The sequence below is a fragment of the Somniosus microcephalus genome, chromosome 10 (genome assembly GCF_052327205.1).
Source record: "Somniosus microcephalus isolate GS21.2 chromosome 10, FLI_Smic_1.0, whole genome shotgun sequence".
In the NCBI taxonomy this organism is placed as follows: Eukaryota; Metazoa; Chordata; class Chondrichthyes; order Squaliformes; family Somniosidae; genus Somniosus; species Somniosus microcephalus.
Genome location: NC_140996.1, coordinates 214467177 through 214489421, shown reverse-complemented (window position 1 = coordinate 214489421; position 22245 = coordinate 214467177). Strand labels below are relative to the sequence as shown.

Sequence of the window (22245 nt, the reverse complement as noted above, 5' to 3'; positions counted from 1 at the left end):
GTCTGAGAATGAACCATTTATCCCAACTCTCTGCCTTCTGTTAGATAGCCAATCCTCTATCCATGCCAGAATATTACCCCCAATCCCGTGATTTTTTATCTTAAGCAATAATCTTTTGTGTGGCACCTTGTCAAATGCCTTTTGGAAGTCTAAATACACTACGTCCACTGGTTCCCCTTTATCCACCCTATATGTTACTTCCTCAAAGAACTCCAGCAAATTTGTCAAACATGACTTCCCCTTCATAAAACCATGCTGACTTTGTCCTATTAAATTATGATTATCCAAATGTCCTGTTACTGTCTCCTTAATAATGGACTCCAAAATTTTACCTACCACAGATGTTAGGCTAACCGGTCTATAGTTTCCAGCCTTCTGTCTGCTGCCCTTTTTAAATAAGGTGTTACATTAGCAGTTTTCCAGTCTGCCGGGACCTTTGCTGAGTCCAGGGAGTTTTGGAAAATTATTACCAATGCATCCACAATCCCTACCGCCACTTCCCTCAAGACCCTAGGATGTAAGCCATCAGGTCCAGGTGATTTATCGGCCTTGAGTCCCATTATTTTACCGAGTACTACTTCCTTAGTGATTTTGATCGTGTTTAGCTCCTCCCTCCCTTTAGCCCCCTGTTTGTCCAGTGTTGGGATATTCTTAGTGTCTTCTACTGTAAAGACTGATACAAAATATTTATTCAGCGTTTTGCCATCTCCATATTTCCCACCATTAATTTCCCAGTCTCATCCTCTAAGGGACCAACATTTACTTTAGCCACCCTTTTTCTTTTTATATAACTATAAAAACTCTTACTATCTGTTTTTATATTTTTTGCTAATTTACTTTCATAATCTAGCTTCCCTTTCTTAATCAATCTTTTTGTTATTTTTTGCTGTCTTTTAAAGTTTTCCCAATCCTCTATCCTCCCACTAGATTTGGCTACCTTATATGCCCTTGTTTTTAGTCGAATACTATCCTTAATTTCTTTACTTAGCCACGGATGGCTGTCTTTTCTTTTACACCCTTTTCTTCTCAGTGGAATATATATTTTTTGGAAGTTGTAAAATAACTCCTTAAATGTACACCACTGATCATGTATCGTCTTACCCTTTAATCTATTTTCCCAATTCACTCTACTCAATTCCACTCTCACACCTTCATAGTCTCCTTTATTCAAGCTTAGCGCGCTTGTTTGAGATCCAACCTTCTCACCCTCTAATTGAATATGGAATTCAACCATGTTATGGTTACTCATTCCAAGGGGATCCTTTACTAGGACATTTTTAATTAATCCTGTCTCGTTACACAGGACCAGATCTAAGGTTGCTTGCCCCCTGGTCGGTTCAGTTACATACTGCTCAAGAAACCCATCCCTAATACACTCAATGAACTCATCCTCAAAACCATACTATATAGCCTTTTTAGAAAAATACACTATCTTATGGAAGAATTCTGGCCTTGTTGAGATAAGACAGTGGTTGATCCTGAAGAGTACCTTATAAGGAACTCTACCTTATACATTCTTTAAAACATGACAGACTGGGTTTGGAAATTTAGAAACCTAACTATGAATTAGCTATGAATGAATTCTGGCTATTGAAACAGGACAAGTTGTTGACCCTGAATAAATAACCATATTGAAACTGAAGAATGGGATGGCTCCGAGTGGCTGACCTTTTGGGAACAACACAATGGTCAACCCTGGATATGTGATATAGATTAAACTTCGTAAAGGTGGCACATAAGATAAGGAACATCTGCCCTCGTAAAGATGACACATAAAATAAGGGACATCTGCCTTTCACACCTTTTTATATAGTGAACCCAGAACACCTGGAGATGTGACAGATGCTGAAATATTACAAGCTGATGTGGCAGTAAAGAATTGCAGAGGTCAGCAGAAAGATGAATAGTGATAATTAACTTGCATCAGCAGAAACCTTAAAGGAAATACAACTGAAAAAGGATATAAATATTGAAGTCTCAAATGAGATATCAGAGTCGCTTTAATCGGGCAAAGCGATTCTCAGCTGCAGAGGCGGCTCTGTGGTCTTCCATTCTTTGTATCTCGGGGAATAAAGGCATTTTGATACTGATGAATATCCTGTATAGAAAACTTTAAGAATTGTAATACTGTAGCGAAGTTAAGATTTAAAAGTAAGATTCTCTGTTAAAAATAAGATCGTATTTTTTCTCTTTTTAGAACTGTTAACGTTGCAATTGACCGATTCACCAACTGTAAATTGCATGTTGATTCTTTTAATAAATCAATATATTTTTAGAACTGTCTCACATAAGTCTTCTGTATCAATAACTCGTGAACTCAATCTCTGTACACTCTTTGGTGATGAGTTACATATTTCTGAGGGGAGACCTCCGGACCCTCATAATATCCAGGACGTTACAGTCTGGCTAAGCTTACTAAAAGCGCTATCTGGAGGATGGTAACATTCTCAGGTTGTTCCTTTCCTTTAGGGAGAGATAGCCCGGACCTTTAGACCCAGTTAAGCGTCTTTAGGATTCGGCTACCTCCAACTTTAGTTGAAAGTGAACATCTGAGAAATACACCTGATCCGGGAGCTAGGATTAGTAAATATCCTTTCATGCTCTTGTGTGGATCAGTAAATAAAGTTTGACTTAAGCACTGTATTGCAACAGATATGTTGAGGGCGCTTGGTATGTGTGGATTCTTGTCTGTTTGTTAGCAGATATAATGTACAGCATGCTGTGCAGATCTATGTGCTGACCACACATCAAGTGAGAAGAGAGTGAAACAGGAGACTCAGGATTAAATCCTGCAGTACGTCGTAAGCTTTTGTGTGGAATTGGGTGGTGGAGTGGATTAGTACGCTATCCTTTCACCATGAGGTGTTTGATTCCAACCCGGACTAATGGGAGGAAAGTCTTTTGGCCGTAAGGGTGCTGTTGAAGTGAATTGGCACCGTCTCGGCCCTGTTCCTAAGTGACACGCCAAGTGCAAAACGACTCCAAATTTGTCAAATTCACTGAGAAAGACCATTATAAACAACTGAGGGTTCAATTTCCTCTGGCATGCGTTTGCACAAAATTCCTATGTGCTATTTTCACACTGTCGTTAATCTGTCTGAAATAAACAGGTTAATGACTGTGTTAAAATAGCACAGTGACATTTTACACAAATATGTCACCTCTCGGCAAAATTAAACCACCAGATCTGGAGAAGCGCAACGCGGGGTGAAACTGGACTTGGACAGTATCACAATACGGTCGCTAGTGAATCGCCAGACCGTTTTACACCTCGCACGACCTTCTTTTCTATTGAAGTCAAGCAAACGTACACAGGTATACAGCCGAACAGCACTAGAACTTGGTAACAGCCTTGGCTCAGAGGTAGCAGCGGTTGCGGGTTCAAGCCCGGCTCTGGAGACTTGTTGGAGTACATAATCCAGGCTGACACACCCAGAGCAGTGCTGAGGTAGTGGTGCACTATCGGACGTGCTGTCTTTCGGATGAGATGTCTGCCCCATCAGGTGGATGTCAAAGGCATTATTTGAAGAACTTCAGGGGAAGTTCACCCTGGCGTCCTCAACCAACCTAAGGAAAGACAGATTATCTGGTTAGTATCTCAGTGCTGTTTGTGGGAGCTTGCTGTGTGCAATTGACTGCTGCGTTTCCTACATTACAACAGTGACCACACTTCAAAAAGTGCTTAATTGGGTGTAAAGCGCTTTGAGACATCCTGAGGTTATGAAAGATGCTACAGAAATGCTCAGTCTTTCTTCTTTAACTTACAGGGTTGCCTTTAGGTTGCTTGAACAGATATTGAGTTTGAGGCCAATGGCCACATTATTACAGACTGGTACCAGATGAGACATTATTTCCGTTAAAGGCGATGCAGAATTTGAGGATGCTGTCTAACTTCATGAAAGAGCAGTTTTTTTTACGTGTGTCTTTAAGTATATTATATTTGAAGATGGTGCTTGATTTTAGAACTGAGCAGGAACAGCTCTGTATTAAATACAATAATCACAGTTTAATGAATGTTAGCACAGTGCATCAATTTTGCAGGCATGTAGCTCACGCTGGGCAACTAGAAAGGGATCACTGGAAATCTCAAAAATTAAAACCCTGAAAGCCAAATATAACAATTTTAAAATTGAAAATTGGAAGGACTGGTAGCTAAATGTAGAATTATTTACTAGATACAAATATAGAATTATTTGATACATAGAGAATTAACAGAATCAACCTTAAAATCTTAGTGGCTTTAAAACTTCTAGATTGTAATTACTGGAGTAAGTTCCAAGTTTTTTTAAATTCGTTCCTGGGATGTGGGCGTCGCTGGCAAGGCCAGCATTTATTGCCCATCCCTAATTGTCCTTGAGAAGGTGGTGGTGAGCCGGCTTCTTGAACCACTGCAGTCCGTGTGGTGAAAGTACTCCCACATGTGAAGGAGAGCAGTCTGCAGGGAGGGCAGGTCAGACTGGCAATCTGCCATTTTCCATCACTGGCTACAGGCCTGCGATTTGCCAACCTGCGCTCCCAGCAATCATTGCTCCTGATGTGAAGGAAGGGAGTTCCAGGACTTTGACCCAGCGACAATGAAGGATCGGCGATATACTTCCAAGTCATGATGGTGTGCGACTTGGAGGTGGTGGTGTTCCCATGTGCCTGCTGCCCTTGTCCTTCTAGGTGGTAGAGGTCACGGGTTTGTTGAAGAAGCCTTGGCTTTTGACTCCTGTGCTTTGATTTTAACTCAGGGCAGGAAAAGGGGCCAAGGTGAGCAGCGAACCATCCTTATCTTGGCAGCGTGAGGCCCAATGGTATTTTAACTCCTGGGCTTCACGTGCGTCCCACTCCAGTCAGTTTTCTGCCCAAAATCGGTGGAACGTGGAAGCAGGCCGGCGGGCGGGAGAGCAAGTGTTGGAAAGAACGGTCCCCGGCACTCTGGTAAGTCATGAGGAGGGCCTCGCGATCGGAGGAGGGGCCCGAGGCAGGAGAGGCCGAACCTTTCCTCGTGGGCTTGGAGGAAAGTAAAAAAAGAATAGCAAGAAGACTTACCTTTGAAAGAAAGAAAGAAAGACTTGCATTTATATAGTGCCTTTCACAACCACCGGACATTTCAAAGCACTTTACAGCCAATGAAGTACTTTTGAAGTGGAGTCACTGTTGTAATGTGGGAAACGCGGCAGCCAATTTGCGCACAGCAAGGCCCCACAAACAGCAATGTGATAATGACCAGATAATCTGTTTTTTGTTATATTGGTTGAGGGATAAATATTGGCCAGGACACCGGGGATAACTCCCCTTTGTGGGCCTCTTTTAGCCCTGACTAATCTTCCTGGTGAGAAAGCTACTCGGGCCTATGGTTAAAATAGCAGAGAGGCCCCAATGACGTCATCGGATCTGAATCTGAATATTTCAAGCTGGAACCTGTCGGATTCTGTCGCGCGTCCTTGTCGCCTACTCAGAAGATCGCAGCCTGCGGGATCGGTGCGGGATTATGGCAGGTGAATCCCATTGGCGATTTTAACAGCCCGCCGGGCAGATCAGGTTAAAATCTCCCCTCTACTAATCTCTCGATGTGATGAACACAGTCCTCGGCGCTGGGTTGTTCTAAGTTTTGAGGTAATTATCGTTTAAAAGGCTGTCACTTCATGGGGTGATTCCGAAATTGGGCATTCTTGGTGAGGGAGGGCAGTCGGAAGGGAGGGCAGGTCAGACTGGCACTCTGCCATTTTCCATCACCGGCTACAGGCCTGCGATTTGCCAACCTGCGCTCCCAGCAATCATTACTCCCGATGCGAATAAAGTAGCAATCTAATTTATCACTGCAACAAGACAATCCCCGCGTTATGTAAATAATATTGTGGCATGTACAATTATATGTATAGGTATATACACACATCAGGCCAACCCACATCTGAAATGGAAAGATTGGTTCGTGCTTCAAGTGGCATCAGAACGGAACATAGGAACATGGTGAGGCCATTCAGCCCCTCGAGCCTGTTCCGTCATTCAATTAGATCATGGCTGATCTGTATCTTAAACTCCATTTACCCGCCTTGGTTCTGTAACCCTTAATACCCTTGTCTAACAAAAAAAAATCTTCAGAACTGGAAAAGGCTAAAGATGTAACAGATTTTAAGCAGGTGCGGAGGCAGGGAGAGGGGAGGGGAGGATCTGAAGGAACAGTCTGTGCTAGGCTAGGAGGCAGGAGAGATTAAATGTTGCAAATGGGGATGACAGAATCATACAGCCTGAAAAATGGGGGCAGGGGTTATAGTCTGAAATTGTTGAACTTAATGTTGAGTCAAGAATGCTGTAAAGTGCCTAATTGAAAGAGGAGGTGCTGTTCTTCAAGCTTACGTTGAGCTTCTTTGGAACAGTGTAAGAGGTCGTTATTTGCTGATGAAGCTTGCGATCCTTGACATCAGAAAGGAAGAAAACGTTAACTCTGTTTCTCTCTCCACGGATGCTGCCTGGCCTGCTCGGTACTTTCAGCATTTTCTGTTGTTATTTCAGATTTCCAGCATCCGCAGTATTTTGCTTTTGAAAAAAAAAAAAATCTATCAATGGTCTTGAAGGCAGTTCTATAGAGTCATAGGCCTAGAAATTCGGTGTAGCCGCGTTTGGGGCGCTAGTCCTGGCGATGCGCAAAGTTGAGCGCCAGGCGCAATTTAGCACCACCTAGCGCGATATTGGGTTGCAGCGCCCCTAAAGGTGATTGCGGCGCTAAATCAGGCGCTGCACGCTACTCTTAAAGCACTAGCCCGGTGGCGCAACCCAATTTCACGGCGGCGGGGCGCAGCGAGGGTGCTGTCAATAATCACTTTCCCTGAGACACAGTGGCGCCGGTCAGCTCTTAAAGGGGCAGGTCAATTGGCATCACCAGACACACTCACTGCCTTGTAGGCCTTCAAAGCGGTGGGAGCCTACCTGTGGCGCACCAGCCTAGCAAAACATGGAAAGGGTGAGGCAGAGGGCGGAACGCCTCACTGATGGGGCATTGGATGCTTTGGTTGGCGCAGTGGAATCAAGGCCAAGGAAGATGGTCGGAATGTGATTTATGTTTTGGACAGTCTCCCGGGTGTGAGTGGCAATTATGCGTCAGTGTATTAGTTTTGCTTTCTGTTGCCATAGCTTTCTCATGTTTGAAGGAACCACATTTTGTGTAATGAAACACTTTCTTCATTTACAATGGCCATGCCTGCTATTTACATGCATCTTGCCCTTCACAGGCTTGGGGGTATCAGACCGGTTCCATTCATGTTCTTGGAATGGCAGCAAGCATTCCGTGAGAGGGGCCTAGAAGCTACTTCTGATCAGCCTCTGACACGCAGCCTGAGAAGAGCCGCCCGCGTAGAAGTTCAGGCCAGCAGCCATCTTCTCAGCCGCCGACAGAGATGTCCTGCACCTTATCTGAGGCTGCAGATCTGGCTGAAGCAGCTGGCACAGCTCAGTCACCACCTCCTTTCTAAATCGCAGCCTTCTGACACACTGCTCCTCCGGCATGTTCATGTAGGAAAACTGCTGTCGGATAACCCTGCCAGCGTAAGGTCTGCTGTGGCCGGCGGTAAATGCATGCTCAATGTGGGGCGAGGCGCTTGCGCCCGCCCGGAAATTGGCTAGCGCCCCACTTCTCGGCCTCTTTAGGCGTTAATCGGTGGCGCTAACAACCGAATTTCTCCCCTATAGAGTTATACAGCACAGAAAGAGGCCCTTCGGCCCATTGCGTCCACGCCGACCATCAAGCCCTGTCTAATCTAATCCCATTTTCCAGCATTTGGTCCGTAGCCTTGTATGCTATGGCATTTCAAGTGCCCATCCAAATGCTTCTTGAATGTTGTGAGGGTTCCTGCCTCTACCACCCTTTCAGGCAGTGAGTTCCAGATTCCAACCACCCTCTGGGTGAAAAAGTTCTTCCTCAAATCCCCTCTAAACCTCCTGCCCCTTACCTTGAATCTATGCCCCCTTGTCATTGACCCCTCTACTAAGGGAAAAAGTTCCTTCTATCTACCCTATCTATGCCCCTCATAATTTTGTACACCTCAATCAGGTCCCCCCTCAGCCTTCTCTGCTCCAAGGAAAACAACCCCAGCCTGTCCAGTCTTTCTTCATAGCTGAAGCGCTCCAGCCCAGGTAACATCCTGTTGAATCTCCTCTGCACCCTCTCCAAAGCAATCACATCCTTCCTATAGTGTGGCGACCAGAACTGCACACAGTATTCCAGCTGTGGCCTAACCAGCGTTTTGTACAGCTCCATCATAACCTCCCTGCTCTTATATTCTATGCCTCGGCTAATGAAGGCAAGTATCCCATATGCCTTTTTAACCACCTTAGCCACCTGTTCTGCTGCCTTCAGGGATCTATGTACATGCACACCAAGGTCCCTCTGATCCTCTGTCCTTCCTAGGGTCTTACCATTCATTGTGTATTCCCTTGCCTTGTTAGTCCCTCCAAAATGCATCACCTCATACTTTTCAGGGTTAAATTCCATTTGCCACTGTTCCGCCCATCTGACCAACCCATCTATATCGTCCTGCAGGCTGAGGCTACCCTCCTCGCTATTTACCACCCAACCAATTTTCGTGTCATCTGCGAACTTACTGATCATACCTTTTACATTCACATCCAAATCATTAATGTAGACCACAAACAGCAAGGGACCCAGCACCGATCCCTGCGGTATCCCACTGGACACAGGCTTCCAGTCACAAAAACAACCTTCGACCATCACCCTCTGCCTTCTGCCACTAAGCCAGTTTTGGATCCAATGTGCCAAGGCACCCTGGATCCTATGGGCTCTTACCTTCTTGACCAGTCTCCTATGCGGGACTTTATCGAAAGCCTTACTGAAATCCATGTATACCACATCCACTGCACTACCCTCATCCACACACCTAGTCACCCCCTCAAAAAATTCAATCAAATTGGTCACACATGATCTTCCCTTGACAAAGCCATGCTGACTATCCCTGATTAATCCTTGCCTCTCCAAGTGGAGACGAATTCTGTCCCTCGGAATTTTTTCCAATAATTTCCCTACCACTGATGTTAGGCTCACTGGCCTGTAATTCCCTGGTTTATCCCTACTACCCTTCTTGAATAATGGTACTATGTTAGCTGTTCTCCAGTCCTCTGGCACATCCCCTGTGGCCAGAGAGGTTCTGAAAATTTGTGTCAGAGCCCCTGAAATCTCCTCCTTTGCCTCACACAGCAGCCTGGGATACATCTCGTCCGGGCCTGGGGATTTATCCACTTTTAAGCCTGCTAAAACTGCTAGTACCTCCTCCCTCTCGATGCTAATATGTTCAAGTATATCACAGTCCCCCTGCCCGATTTCTATGTCTACATCGTCCTTCTTCATAGTGAACACAGATGCAAAAAATTCATTTAAAACCCCACCTACATCTTCTGGCTCCACACACAGATTGCCACTTTGGTCCCTAATGGGCCCTACTCTTTCCCTAGTTATCCTCTTGCCTTTAATATACTTATAAAACACCTTAGGATTTTCCTTTATATTGCTCGCCAGTGTTATTTCATGGCCCCTCCTCGCTCTCCTAATTTCTTTTTTAAGTATCCCCCTGCACTTTTTATACTCCTCTAGGGCTTCCTCTGTCTTTAGTCCTTTGTATCTGCCAAAAGCCCCCCTTTTTTTCCTAATCCATTCTCGTATATCCCTTGACATCCAAGGTTCCCTGGGCTTGTTGGTCCCACCCTTGACCTTTATGGGAACATGTTGCCATTGTACTCTCTCAATTTCCTTTCTGAAAGACTCCCATTGCTCCGATGTGGATTTTCCTACAAGTAGCTGATCCCAGTCCACTTTGGCCAGATCCTGTCTTATCATATTAAAATCGGCCTTCCCCCAATTTAGAACCTTTATTTCTGGTCCATCTCTGTCCTTTTCCATGACTACCTTAAATCTCACCGAATTATGGTCACTGTCACCAAAGTGCTCACCTACTAACACTTCTACCACTTTCCCGGCCACATTGCCTAGAATTAGGTCCAGTACCGCCCCCTCTCTTGTAGGACTTTCTACATGCTGGCTCAAAAAGCTCTCCTGGATGCACTTTAAGAATTCTGCACCCTCTAAGCCTTTCACACTCTGACTATCCCAATTAATATTGGGGATGTTGAAATCCCCCACTATTATTACCCTATTATTTGCACATTTCTCTGAGATTTGCCTACATATCTGTTCCTCTATCTCCCCCTGACTGTTTGGGGGCCTATAGTACACTCCCAGCAAAGTGCTTGCCCCCTTTTTGTTTTTAAGTTCTACCCATATGGCCTCATTAGAGGAACCTGTTAATATATCATCCCTCCTTACAGCAGTAATTGACTCCTTAATTAATATTGTGACACCCCTCCTCTTTTACCCCCCCCCTCTGTCTCACCTGAAGATTCTATACCCTGGAATATTGAGCTGCCAGTCCTGCCCCTCCCTCAACCACGTCTCCGCGATAGCAACAATATCATACTCCCATGTGTTCATCAACACCTTCAGTTCATCCACCTTATTCACAAGACTCCTTGCATTAAAATAAATGCCACCCAGCCTTGCCCTACTCCCTTGTGCCGTTACATATTTGCTCTGCCTTCCAAGCTGACTTGTTTTTTCCTCTATATTTGGCTTCACATCACCCCCTATTATAGCTCCACTCTGTATCCCATCCGCCTGCCAAGTTAGTTTAAACCCCCCCCAACAGTGCTAGCAAACCTCCCCGCAAGGATATTTGTCCTGTTCTGGTTCAGGTGCAACCCGTCTGACTTGTACAAGTCCCACCTTCCCCAGAAGCAGACCCAGTGATCCAGGAAACTAAAGCCCTCCCTTCTGCACCAACTCTTTAGCCACGCATTCATCTGCTCTATCCTCCTATTCCTATACTCACTAGCACGTGGCACCGGGGGTAATCCAGAGATTACAACCTTTGAGGTCCTGCTCTTTAATCTGCTACCTAGCTCCCTAAATTCTTGCTGCAGAATTCTATCTTTTCTCTGTCAGATGTTGACCCTGCCTGCTGTCCGATTTCAACATTTTCCGGGTCTTATTTCAGATTTCCAGCACTTGTGAATCTTTTCTTTTCATCCCGGGTTACCACGTATTTGTTTCTGGTCGGGAAAGCAAACAGCCAGCATCGTTATCAGAGCGAGTTGACTGCAGGGGAATAGGCAGTTAGCAACCAAGAACAGTGGATGTGTCAAATCAGACAAAATAAGAGAACTCCAGGCTGAATTCCTTGGGAAGAAAAAAAAAATACAATTTCGAAAGTCAAAAAAAGAAAGCCTGCCTGCCTGCCTGTCTTATCAAGAGATTGGCTGACCTCAAAAGGTAAAGCGAAAGAATGTTTGCCTGAATTATGGCAGGCATCAACGCGGAGGGTCGTCACTGAATAAGCAACCATCTGCAGCTGGCCAGAGGCTCATGCAAAGGGATCAATTGTTGGGACTTCGCTCGCTAGAGTGGGAATGGGAATTGTAATTTGGCTCTCTCAAGCCACCCTGTTGGCTCAAAGATCAAAAGTCTCCATCTTTGAACCATATAGATCAGGAAGGCAAAAGCACAATACTGCGGATGCTGCAAATCTGAAATAAAACAAAGTGCTGGAAATGCTCAGCAGGTCAGGCAGCATCCATGGAGAGAGAAACCGAGTTAACGCATCGGGTCAATGACCGTTCATCAGAAGGTCATCGATGAAAGGTCATAGGCCTGAAACATTAATATTCTGTGGTGCCCATCGGTTGCTGAAAGCCTCTAGGTAAACCAATGAACACCACATGTCACATGCCAGTCATAGCAGAGATCCAAACATGGGCAAGTAGTCAAAGACACCCACTGTGGTGATCTTACACATTCAGTGTGTGCGCAATTACACAAGACTTAAGAACAGACGCGCCAAGAGGTAAAGTGAGGAATTCCAACGCTGGGGAATTGGATACACTCGGGGGGGCGGAAATTGGGTGGTTTTTTTTTCTCCCCTTGTGCCCGGGCGCGGCGCCGCTAACAACTCCCACAAAATTCAACAGGAGGTTAGCAGCGGTGGTAGCCAGTAGCGCCCCACGCTGATGCGTCACCGGCGATGACGTCATCGCCGGCGCGGTGCCGCGCTCACGCCCCGGCCACAAACCTCCCTTGCGCCCCCTGACCTACCGCCGGGCGATATGTCCGACAGGATCAGGGGGCAGTTTGGCAGCGGTGGCGGCGACGGCACTACTTAAAGGGTAGGTGTCGGGAATGCCAGCACCTGCCCCCTTTGCACTTTTTTATGCAGGGTGCTGGCCGCGATCGCTCCAGCCCGACACTCCTCTTGAGTGCCGGACTGTTTTCACAGCACCCCTATCCCCGGTGGTCTAGCAGGCCCTTTAATCAGGGGAGGAGGCCCACAATGACACGGCGCTACGTGGCGCTGCTGCATGTAGTGCTGCGAAATTCAGTAGTAACGCCCCAAGCAGGAGGTGGAGCACTTTCCAGTAGCGCCGTGCCTCCTGCTTGAGGCACTACTACTGAATTTGCTGCGGAGGGGCGCTAACTTTTTCGGGCCGCTAAAATTAGCACCCTGGCATTGTTAACGCCCCAAAATGGGCGCCACCCAATTTTTCCCCCTTCAATTTCTGGTATAAAGTGCTTCGACATTGGGAGTGGCAGGGGTCAGATGAAGAGTGTGGCTAAATCCATCCTACTTCAATCCCAAATGAAGGTAAAGCTGGCTCTGCACAACATCAAGAATGTTGATTAACTTCATTCAGGAAGAGCATCTCCCATTGTATTAACGTAACATTCTAAGAAAGAACTTGCATTTATATAGCCCCTTTCACAACCTCATGATGCCCCAAAGTGCTTCAGAACCGATGAAATCTTTTGAAATGTGATCAGTGTTGCTATTGTAGAGAAACACAGCAGACAATTTATGGACAGCAAGGTCTCAAACAGCAATGAGGTAAGTGATCAGGTAATCTAGTGCTGGTGATGTAGGTTGAGGGATGAATGTTGGCCAGAACACCAGGAGAACTCCCCTGCTCTTCTTCAAATAGTGCCGCGGGATCTTTTAAGTCCACCTGAGAGGATAAATAGGGCCTCAGTTTAACATCTCATCCAAAAGACGGCACCTCCGACAGTGCAGCAATCCCTCATTACTGCACTGGAGTGTCAGCCTAGATTCTCTGGTCAAGTCTCTGGAGGAGGACTTGAATTCACAACCTTGCTGACTTAGAGGGGAGAGTGCTACCACTGAGCCAAGGCTGACACTATTGGTAATGAATAAACGGAAGTCTTGGTTATAGATGTGCAACCTCTAGGAATGGGGGAAGGCTGCCCAAACTCATTCAATTTAGAACTCTTACAGCCAACATTAAGAGGACTGGATTTAAATCTAGGTCCCAGTGGTGAAAGGACCATTGCACTACCTAATTTCTCTTGGAACCGTAGCTAATACATTTTTTTATTCCAGGATCACTATACAGGAGGTATAAGGTGGGTCCTTGAGTGACAGTCAATGATTTACTTTGTTGAAGTCATTACAGTTTCCATTTAAAATGCAGAAGTCCAAGAACTATAAACAAGAGTAGGCTCAACCCTGATGACCGCCACGACCAAATAGCCTGCCGACACTCACAGTCTGGGAGTCATACGTGCGGAATGGCCAGTTGGGTAAGGTGGCAGAGTGCTGCTGGGACAGGCAGAATTTAGGAGAGGAAGGATAAGAGGAAAACAGGTTTTTTTTGAAGAGCGCTCGATGGGGGTGAGAACCTTACACTAACGTTCGTAGCCCTCAAATCAGCTTCTCCTTTAAGAACAAGCGTTTGAGTTGTGGTTGAGCAAATCACCCTTCTCTGAAGATGAATCAATTGGAGCTTTAGTGTCTGGAGTCAACATGAAATGGATCAAATGAGGAGGAAAAAAAAATTGTACTGCAGCTGTTAGGAAGCGAAACTCTGAACAAATGGCAGCTACATTCATATTTTCCCTAATCAGATCGAAGCAATCAGCTTGAAAAATTTTCCCATATGTTCGAGAGCAACCAACAAGCCCAGGGTTATTGCAAGGACACAGGCCACTACAAGGTTACAAAGTCTGGCTACAATTAAACACTCAGTGCAGAGATTGTGATGATGCTTCAGGGAGCTCATTCATTTCAGTCAGATGTAATTATACGCCCAGGCTCTGCTTTCTGTGGAACAAAACCTCAACGTCAACATACCGCGATTCGGCAGCTTAAAAAACAGGGGACTTCTTAATAGTTGTGGGGCGACTGCGTCGCAATTAATCAATCGGGATGATCAATTAATAATAGGATATAAATCCCAGTTTTCAAAGCATGGACTCCTCTTTGGCAAACTATCTTCTATGCCTGGGGACTTCCAAATAAGCTTCCGATGGGGTTCCTGTGGTTTAGCTTTTGTACAGATTCAGCAAGGCCCACTTTGAACTGCTCAGCCCAAAATGTTGGCATGCACCGCCGCTGTTGCTGGCAAAAACAAGGAACCAGCAAGGGGGGAAATTGTCCCTGCCAGGTTTTTTTATATATATGTATGAATGGAAAGAAAATGATATAAAGTAATCTCGTTTTAACCTTTGCAGGAAGTTTACGAACGTGTTAGCTGTGGCTTAGTGGGTAACACTCTCGCCTCTGAGTCAGAAGGTTGTGGGTTCATAGTCCCACTCCAGAGACTTGAGCACAAAAATCTAGGCTGGCACTCCCAGTTGCAGTGCTGAGGAGGTGCTGTCTTTCAGATGAGATGTTAAACTGAGGCCCTGTCTGCCCTTTCAGGTGGATGTGAAAGGTCCTATGGCACTATTTTCGAAGAAGAGCAGGGGAGTTCTCCCCAGTGTCCTGGCCAATATTTATCCCTCAATCAACATCACATCACTAAAACAGATTATCTGGTCATTATTACATTGCTGTTTTTGTGAGCTTGCCGTGCACAAATTGGCTGCCACGTTCCCTACGTTACAACAGTGACTCCACTTCAAAAACTACTTTGTTGGCTGTAAAGCGCTTTGGGACATCTGGTGGTCGTGAAAGGCGCTATCGAAATGCAAGTCTTTCTTTCTTTCACTCAAGCTTTGTTTTTGCAGGTTAGGACAACAATGGACCTCTTCCATGAGGTTACCACCTTGTACTCTTGGGGATCCGTTACTCTCCATCCTGTATGTATTGTGGAGTTTATTCTCCACTTACCTGGCAACCATCACAGATTTAAACCTCTGCCGTACCTTTAAATCTCCACACAGCGGCTAACCTCTGTAACGACTGCCGACAAAATTAGCATCTCAAAGAAACCGAGTGCAAAACAGTTAAAAGAGCATACAATCAAAGCTGTTAAATTAATAAATAACATGTGTGTTTTATAGCACGGACAATGACAAATCCCCGGAAGTGACTGAAAAGCAGTGATTCCATTCCAGGGTTCAGATAATGTTCCTAAATGCCTCAAGTTTCACTTTGTCAGATCGTGATATCAGCAGAACACCTTGACAGGATTACTGTCTTGGAGTTCCTTCCCAAGGAACTTTTGTTCTGTTTTTAAATGCAAGCAGAAGATAAGTGCAGGGGGTGTGCTGTCAGTTTAGCAAGCTAACAATAGGCGCTGCATTTCCAAAAGAAGTCCATTGTCTGACAGACCTTGGCGTCTTTCACTGGGAAAGGCATTAATATAAATGCTAGTAGATAGAAATATCCTTACGTCCGTCAGCCGTGGCTCAGTGGGCGGCACCCTCGCCTCTGAGTCAGAAGGTTGTGGGCTCACACCCCCTTCCAGAGACTTGAGCACATCATCCCAGCTGGCACTCCAGGGCTGTACTGAGGGAGTGCTGCTCTGTCAGAAGTGCTGCCTTTTGGATGAGACGTTAAACCGAGGCTCCGTCTGACCTCTCAGGTGGAAGTAAAAGATCCCAAGGCACTATTTTGAAGAAGAGTTCTCCCTGGTGTTCTGGCCAATATTTATCCATCGACCAGCATCACTGGTCATTGTCACGTGGTTGTTTCTGGGAGCTTGCTGTGCGCAAATTGGCTGTCGTGTTTCCTACATTACAACAGCAACTACACTTCAAAAGTACTTCATTGGCTGTAAAGCACTTTGGGATGCCCTGAGGCTTTTTTGTCTTCCTCAGTAAATAGAAGCATTTGTTTGAATAAAACTCCAACTTGTGGGAGATTTCCACTGCCCAGTTTTCTTCTGAGAGGCACTTGGGTAATTTGTACAGGGCATAAAACCCTTGCGGATGGAATGCCCGTTATGGAAATGAAACTCGGAGGTTTCTACAGAGGTGACTCATCCCCAGTGACAGTTTGAAGTGCCCGGCATCAAATTGAAAATCTACCCCATTGATCCTTGCGGCTGTATAGACACTGGAACCCAACTAGCCTAGACAGTGCCAGCCGGTTCTTTAACTGTGGAGGACCTCATAGCCCAGGAACACTGAGGCCATTATAGTAGCCCAACTGCTGACCTGCCTGAGCCCAGACCAGGGATTGGACACATTTATGTATTTATCCAGTACACCATCCCGTAAGAGATTCATTTTTCCTCATTCATGAAGAGCTGTCATTTTTAGTCTGCATATTCAGCAGACTGATGATCAGCTTTGAGATTTGGCATAGAATGGGTTAACGAGTAATGAATAACAAGAAACATTAATCAGCATCCTTTACAATAAGAAAGAAAGAACTAACTTATATAGCATTTATCTAGCATCTCTCTTGACCTCAGGTCGTCCCAAAGTGCTTTACAGCCAATTAAGTACTTTTGAAGTGTAGTCACTGTTGTAATGTAGGAAACACTACAACCAATTTGCGCACAGCAAGCTCCCACAAACAGCAATGTGATGATGACCAGATAATCTGTTTTAGTGATGTTGGTTGCGGGATAAATATTGACCAGGACACCGGGAGAACGCCCCTGCTCTTCTTCAAAAATAGTGCCGCAGGATCTTTTACGTCCACCTGCGAGGATAAATGGGACCTCGGTTTAACGTCTCATTCGAAGGACAGCAACTCCAATAGTGCTGCACTGGAGTGTCAGCCTAGATTATGTGCACAAGTGTCTGGAGTGGTAAATGAACCCACAACTTCTGACTCAGAGGTAAGTGTGCTACCACTTTCCAGGCTTGAATGGCAAGTGGAAGATGTCTGATCTGAGAAGTCTCAGTTCTCACCAGTATGTCTAGGAACCTACCAATAAGATGGAGGACATAGTTCATATTGAAAACACTCCTTTCGTAGCTTACTGGTATGTGCATGCAGAGATTTATGGTCACTAAGTGGCAGATAAAGTAGGTAAGATTAGAAGTGAACATCAGTCAATGCCTTCCCTGTTCTCTTTACTTTACATTTGACCAAACATTGTACAGTACTAATTTGTTGAGGAATATAAACGTGTGCTACCAGCATAATATCAGTCTGGGAAACTCCATAAATGGACTGTTTGAGGATTGCTGGAGTAATTATAATTAAGCTCTTTTCCCAAGGTGAGCTGGTTTGAACCTCATTTCCTTTTCTTATTTGGAAGTTGATATCCCTGTGGTGTTCACCCCCACTGAATTAAAGTCTATTGTACAAAAGTGCAGGAAAATAAGGATTATGTTGTCTGGTGTTTTTCGTCTAACAGTGAATCACCTATGGCATTTAGGTAAGTTAGATGATAATGGCAGGAGTATCATAATATGCAACACACAATGTATTTTTCTCCAGCCAAGGTGAAGCTGTGTTTAGAGTGACCTGTTCTTTTAAGCCCCCGACTTCTAATTCATGTAAGTAATTACAGCCTGAGGTCAGTCAGAGTTTAATTGTTGTATAGTCATGAAAGTTTACGGGTTGCCTGGTGCTATTAAATTTCTAGTTTCCAGGTCAGAAGAAACAGCGTGAAAATGACTGCTTTGAAGTGTGGCAGGCGCTCTTTGATAGATAGGTAGGTAGATAGGTAGATTGAGAGGTAGGTAGATTGAGAGGTAGGTAGATAGAGAGGTAGGTAGATAGATAGATACGTAGCTAGAGAGGTAGGTAGATAGAGAGGTAGGTAGATAGAGAGGTAGGTAGATTGAGAGGTAGGTAGCTAGATAGATACGTAGATAGAGAGGTAGGTAGATAGAGAGGTAGGTAGATAGAGAGGTAGGTAGATAGAGAGGTAGGTAGATAGAGAGGTAGGTAGATTGAGAGGTAGGTAGCTAGATAGATACGTAGATAGAGAGGTAGGTAGATAGAGAGGTAGGTAGATAGAGAGGTAGGTAGATTGAGAGGTAGGTAGCTAGATAGATACGTAGATAGAGAGGTAGGTAGATAGAGAGGTAGGTAGATAGATAGATACGTAGATAGAGAGGTAGGTAGATAGAGAGGTAGGTAGATAGAGAGGTAGGTAGATAGATAGATACGTAGATAGATAGATATGTAGATAGATAGATACGTCGATAGATATCATGCTACAGGTTATGACCCTTCCTGAGACTTTGTGCACATCTGTAGAATATATAAGAATAAAACAGACTGATTACAAAATACCCAATTGTCCTAACAGATGTCAGTGTTCGCAGTAGAAGAAGTGTAACAGAGTGGTAAGATGTAGCTTTTGCACCCACATGCTTTCCAATGTGGTGATTTTATCATTTCAGTCACATCATTGCGGGCAGCTACAAAGTGGAGGTCAGGAGCTTCCCCACAGGGAAGGAGAGGATGTCAATGGGCCCACCCTCGTTCACCTACTTGTTGCAAGAAGGCGCCGGGAGAGGCCTGAGAAGCAAAACACTCATCCGCCTTCTCAGACAGCAAAAGGAACTAAAGGCAATGGAGGAATGCAGATAATATTGCGGGACTAGCCGAATCTCAGCTTATCAGTTATTCAACAATACGATGTAATAGTTTCTGGTACGTTGAGGATCACAATTGCCAAGGTTGCTGCTGCTTAAAGGGATGAAGTCACATTTTTAAGTTGCACACAGACTGTACTAAAATACAAAACCAAAGATCACAATCAGTAGCCTGGGGGATAATCAACCAGCACCACAGGTATCATTATGGAGAATCCAAACGTTTGAGGTAACTGTCTGAACAGTTTATCACCGTAATACTGATCTGCAGCCAAGTTCGTTCATCTACTGAATCCCTGTTAGCACAGCTGAGTTCTGCAAATCTTCCATTCACTTGGCCAAAATTCCTGACACTTGCACCTGATATTTAGTTTTCAATATGGACTGACGCAGTGGATCGTGTAGTAACTCGGGGCAATGGGCGAATCGCAAAGCCTGTTTGATTCAGAGTTCTGTGGCATTGTGTAGAAGCCATCCCATAACAATAAGGAGAGACCAAGGCCTAGAAATTCAGTGGCCTGCGCCACCAGTTTGCGCCCAAAGAGGGCTTTTGCGCCACTGTGCAAACCTACCGCGATATTTAGCGGGGCGCTAATGGCGGCGTTAGCCATTAGCGCTGCGCCGCCACCGATGACGTCATCGGTGTGCACAGTGCCCCGCTATCGCCCCGCTGGCCATATTTGGTTGCTGCCGCCTCCCCCGCGCCAGCCGCAAACAGCGACCGGTACACGGGGCCTACCTGTGCCGGTACTGGGGCGAGTTAAGGTGGAGGTGCGGCCGGCCGCTTTTCCGGCGGCCGCCTGCCCGCACCTCCTTCCCCGGCCTCCTACACCCCCCCGCCGTGGCATTGCCGGCTGTTTCCAGAGAGCCCGGCACTTCTCCTTGGTGCCGGGCTCACTTGCCGGCACTCACGAGCGGGGATCGCGCTGTTGCAGGCACCTCCCCCTTAAGAATGAGAGGAAGGCCTGCAGTACCGCAGGCTGCCGTGCCGCAGCGGGTGGCGCTGCGGCACTTTACACGCCGATATTCAGTTTCAGCGCCCCAAGCGGGGCGCCAAAACCCTTGTTTAGCGGCTGGCTTCCACTTGGGGCGCTGAAACTGAATTTCCCGCTGGCACAAGTGGCTCCGCGCGCAGCGGTAATTCCGGCGCCCAGGCGAGCTGGGCGCCCCTAACTGAATTTCTAGGCCCAAGGCTTTTCTGTAATTTATCCCTGACTACTTTCTTTTTTAGTAATCAAAGTTTATTCTTTATTACCTCCTGGATTAGATTATGATCAACGCTGTGTCAGGATAATACAACGAGACAAGGGAAACAGGAACACCGAAGAGCCAACAAAAGTAATCATGCACCATTAAAGAAAACAATGAGTGCACAATCTCACAGTTTGAAGTGATTTGGGACGTGGGCAGGGCAGCCAAAATAAAAAGTATGTCACAGTAGCATGTGTTGTACTGTATTAAACTATACAATCATTGAATAAAAAGAGACACACTGCACACTCTCCCACTCTAATTCATTGGCTTTAAAGTTCCACTGTGCAGATATTAGAATCACGACACTCAATCGTTACAACAACAACAACTTACACTTATATAGCGCATTTAACATAGTAAAACATCCCAAGGTGTTTCACAGGACTGATGTCAATAAAAAACAGTTTTGACACCGAGCCACAGAAGGAGATATCAGGACAGGTGACCAAAAAGCTTGGTCAAAGAGGTAGGTTTTAAGGAGCATCTTAAAAGAGGAGAGAGAGGTAGGGAGGCGGAGAGGTTTAGGGAGGGAATTCCAGAGCTTAGGGCCTCGACAGCTGAAAGCACGGCCACCAATGGTAGAGCGATTGAAATCAGGGATGCGCAAGAGGCCAGGATTGGAAGAGCGCAGAGATCTCGATGGCTTTTAAGGGCTGGAGGAGGCTACAGAGATAGGGAGGGGCGAGGTCATTGAGGGATTTGAAAACAGGGATGAGGATTTCAAAATTGAGGCGTTGTCAGACCGGGAGCCAATGTAGGTCAGCAAGCACAGGGGTGATGGGTGAATGAAATTTGGAGTTTGATATTTTTGAAGTTTTTTGGTCCTCTTCGAGTAACTGGGCTGCCCTGAGCGGTAAACAATTTTTTTTGTAAGGTTGCTGTGAAGGCAGGAAGACCAGGTGTGCTCCTCCTGGCTCCGCAGCACTCCAGAATGATACCCGGACTTCAAGGGTTAAGTTACGAGGAGAGATTACACAAATTAGGGTTGCATTCCCTAGAATTTAGAAGGCTAAGGGGTGATCTGATCGAAGTTTTCAAGATATTAAGGGGAATATACAGAGAGAAACTATTTCCGCTGGTTTAGGATTCTAGGACTAGGGGGCATAGTCTAAAAATTAGAGCCAGACCTTTCAGGAGTGAAATCAGGAAACTTGGGTTGACGTGCGCTGCTTGCACTTGGCTTCCGCTTGCTCCCGGCAAAGAGACTCGAGAGGTGTTTGGCGCCTTCCCGGATGCTTCTCCTCCACTTTATGCAGTCTTGGGCCAGGGATTCCCAGGTGTCAGTGAGGATGTTGCACTTTTTCAAGGAGGCTTTGCGGGTGTCATTGAAGTGTTTCCTCTGCCCACCTGGGGCTCTCTTGCCGTGTCGGAGCTCCGAGTTGGAGGGAGTGCTGCACTGTTGGAGGTGCTGTCTTTTGGATGAGATGTCTGCCCTCTCAAGTGGATGTATAAGATCCCACAGCATTTTTCGAAGAGACAGGAGAGCTCTCCCCAGTGTTCTAGCCAACATTTATCCCTCAACCAAAGTCACCAAAACAGATTATCTGGTCATTTCTCACATTGCTGTTTGTGGGAGCTTGCTGTGCGCAAATTGGCTGCAGCATTTCTTACATTAAAACAGTGACTACACTTCAAAAGTACTTAATTGGCTGTAAAGTGCTTTGGGACGTCCTGAGGTCGTGACAGGCACTATCAAAATCCAAGCCTTTCTTTCTTTAATACTAAGCTATTCTTACGTAGATAACTTTTATAACCATGACTCTGGGAATTAGCTACCTTAACTTTTTCTATGAATTTTGCAATGTTCTGATCGTTCACTCAATACCCTTTCACCAGTTGCCATGGCTTGTTTGGATTTTTCCGAACTGACAGTTGGATTCAAAATAATTGGCTGTCATGTATTTAACTGAACAAATCACACCTTCTGGTTCTTTTCCTAAAGCGTAGAGTTCAAAAGCCAGTTTGAACTGACATTTACATCATACGTATCAAAATAAGCATGGTGCAGTCATTTATAAAAAAAAAACTGCTTGTGCGCAGTGCCTGGATTTAAAGGACAGCCAGTAACTAAAACTAGTAAAAAATACATATTTTTGGGGTCAAAGCCAGATTGCCATCTGTTTGTGGGTAATTCTCATGTCTGTGAACTTTTCTCGGCCTTTCATTTCTAACCATGGATGCAAAGGCAGTTCTCAGAATCATTCGTA

At 45.5% G+C, this 22245-nt stretch overlaps 1 long non-coding RNA gene across 1 annotated transcript in view; it reads left to right on the top strand.

Annotated features, from left to right (window-relative positions):
• LOC147112084 (uncharacterized) overlaps positions 1-20281 on the top strand; it is a 155914-nt gene extending 135633 nt beyond the window's left edge. Inside the window, exon 3 of the long non-coding RNA XR_015079862.1 lies at positions 20052-20281. This is a non-coding gene — a long non-coding RNA (uncharacterized LOC147112084). The remainder of the gene's footprint in view (positions 1-20051) is intronic.
• The last annotated feature ends 1964 nt before the right edge of the window (positions 20282-22245 follow it).